The sequence below is a fragment of the Limulus polyphemus genome, unplaced genomic scaffold (assembly GCF_000517525.1).
Source record: "Limulus polyphemus unplaced genomic scaffold, Limulus_polyphemus-2.1.2 Scaffold9812, whole genome shotgun sequence".
Classification (NCBI taxonomy): Eukaryota; Metazoa; Arthropoda; class Merostomata; order Xiphosura; family Limulidae; genus Limulus; species Limulus polyphemus.
The window spans coordinates 2,130-5,287 of record NW_013675422.1 but is presented as its reverse complement, the minus strand read 5'-3'; the positions used below and the strand labels follow the sequence as shown (position 1 = coordinate 5,287).

General features: G+C 30.4%; 1 protein-coding gene across 1 annotated transcript in view; it reads right to left on the bottom strand.

Annotated features, from left to right (window-relative positions):
* LOC106476106 (centrosome and spindle pole associated protein 1-like) overlaps nucleotides 1-3,158 on the bottom strand; it is a gene marked incomplete at its 3' end in the record, with an annotated part of 20,136 nt that overhangs the window by 15,697 nt on the left and 1,281 nt on the right. The gene's annotated exons all lie outside the window — the stretch shown is intronic.

Below are 3,158 nucleotides of genomic sequence, written 5' to 3'. Positions count from 1 at the left end.
GTTATTGTAAGGGACTAATATAAAACTGTTATTGTTAAACCCTATTTGGTTATTGTAAGGGACTAATATAACAGTTATTGAAAAAAATAGGGTTTAACAATAACAGTTTTATATTAGTCCCTTACAATAACCAAATAGGGTTTAACAATAACAGTTCAGTTATTGAAAACGACATGAATATCTGCTTCATTCTCCAGCTACTTGAAGAATGAAAAGATGTTTTGTGGAAGCAATTTGTGTATGTGTGACTTGACGGTGGTATGACTTGTTGCAGGTTTATTTCTGGATGGTCATGGTGCCCCAAATTCATTAATTTTTCTTAGTTTGCCAATAGTGTTAAATATAAGAGACATCCCCATCTTCAAAATACTAAATCCCTGACCTGAACACATTTTAAAGATCTGAATGTATAAGTTTTTGTGTCTGAAAGGCCTGTTACGTACCCTTCTCAAAACCAATCAATTTTTTTGTGGCATCAGACTACATATGAAATGCCAAAAAAAGGGTCAAAATAGTTCTTATACATTCAGTTCCATCCTGACTTCTTATTGGCCGTGGTTGCCATGTGACTTGCCATTTCGCATATTTAAAATATTTTTGATTTAACATACTCAACCGTTTTTTTTAGCTCATATTTATCACTGAATGTTGGGTAGTTTTTTAAGGTTTTGATGAACAATATATAATTTTAATTTAGTTTTTTGTAACAATTAATATATAAAATCTAATGCCAACTTAGGACTCTTTCCAGCTTAACATCTCTCTGTATATGCAATCTGTCAATTTAACTGGCTTTGTACCCATCTGTTACCATGAGACTACGCCTATTATACCTCTGAATGTATTAGATACTTTTAGTAAACATTATAAATTTGTTGCACACAAACCATCAGATTTTTGATAAAGTATTTGTTTCTAAAGATTTGCTTGTGATCTTGCAAAGCCTTTACGAAGTCAGTCTGAGTAAAATGCAATTTTCATGTTAAGAATAAAACTAATAATTTTCTTCTTACATTTTTCATATTTCATTTGCAAAACCTCCAGAACTTTTGATCTTATCTCTTATTTTCTCTATCCTAACACTAACTGTAACAAAATCATCAACATATAGTGAAATTATGAGTTACAAAGTACGAAATAAATTGAATAAAACCTTTTTTCTTTTTCCTCAATTGCATCATTTGTTGCACTATCTTCAACCTAATTATCGTCACAATTTCAACTTTTAACCTATTCACATCTCTTTTATTTTAAGTTTATAGTTTCATTGCCAGTCTTTAAATCCACTATGTGCATAAAAAGCAATAAATCACAGCATGAGCCTTTATCATAATTGTATCATTATGTAACAGCTCGTGACTTACATGAACTGGTGTTAAATTTCATGTGTGGTCACTCACACAATGTGCTAGTATAATTTTAGACATTTTATTTTAGTAAAATTTTAAGCAAATAAACTGAAAAGTTTACAATTTTTACATCTTACTTAATTTTGTTAAAAAATATACATAAAAACAAGAATTTTATCATTTGAAATCTTGTATGTCCAAATGTTATGGTTCTCTAATTATATTTTTTCTCACAATGTTGGCTGTACAAATCATAATTCATGAACCTTTCAAAAATGTTTTTAGAACACAAAAAATATATCAAAAACTATAATTTATCTGTCTTTCTAACTAAGCTATAAGTAAGTCTAAAGAACTATGTTACTGCTCAGAGCAACAACATTATTCAACACAAATCAAACTTTTCTTGTCAACTACTTACTGTTAAAATTTATGTATATGCATTTTGTCTTGCTTATAACCATGTCCATCAGGTAAGTACATGTGTGTATATAACTGACTTGAAATACTTGAAAAGATGGGAGAGGCTTCTTTAGTAAGTTTGACAAATTTATTTATATCTCAGCAAATCAAGAAGGTAGTAGGTTTAAAAGTTTGTAAACTTCAACAGCCCATATTTAATGTAAGAAAAATCTGAAAGAGAGTAATTGAAGTGCAGATGCATCTCAGGAGAGTGAAGATGGAGAACTTTTTTAAATATCTCCTTTTGGAATGAAGAAATTAAAACTTAGATAATATTGAACATTTGATGCCAAGTTTCCTGACATACACTGATAATAAACTTGTTCAACTAAATTTTGAATGTAACTCTGTAAAATGTCATGATATGCACACTTTGACCCACTAATATGTACAGAGTTAACATGGGTCTGCTTTCTTTACCTTTATCAGTAAAAGTCTGAAATATTTTTTTTATTAAGCAGACAAAAATTTACTAGTTGATTTCTTATTAAAATTATACTTGTAATTATTTATATTGCACAAGACTACAGCACAAAAATATATGATTATACACGTTAATGATATGTCTAGATAGGTAACTGTATCCAGCATTCTTTTACCAAATTAGTTGGGTTTAACAATAACAGTTAAGTTATTGAAAATATATCAGTCAATTAGTTACAATAACCAAAATAGGGTTTAACAATAACAGTTATATTATTAAAAATATATTAGTCCATTACAATAATCGTTCCATAGAAAGACATACTGGTCAAGTTGCCAGATACAGCATCTATGGATTTCTGTTTGATTGGACTGTTGAAACAGACAATGGAAAACTATCATTTTCATATACTAGATGTATTATGGAAAGCATGCAAGAAGTGGTGTTGTGCTTTTGACATGACAGCTGTGTGATATTCCATAGAAAGACATACTGGTCAAGTTGCCAGATACAGCATCTATGGATTTCTGTTTGATTGGACTGTTGAAACAGACAATGGAAAACTATCATTTTCATATACTAGATGTATTATGGAAAGCATGCAAGAAGTGGTGTTGTGCTTTTGACATGACAGCTGTGTGATATTCCATAGAAAGACATACTGGTCAAGTTGCCAGATACAGCATCTATTGATTTCTGTTTGATTGGACTGTTGAAACAGGCAATGGAAAACTGTCATCTTCACATACTAGATGTATTATGGAAAGCATGCAAGATGTGGTGTTGTGCTTTTGACATGACAGCTGTATGATGTTCCATAGAAAGACATACTGGTCAAGTTGCCAGATGCAGCATCTATGGATTTCTGTTTGATTGGACTGTTGAAACAGACAATGGAAAACTATCATTTTCATATACTAGAT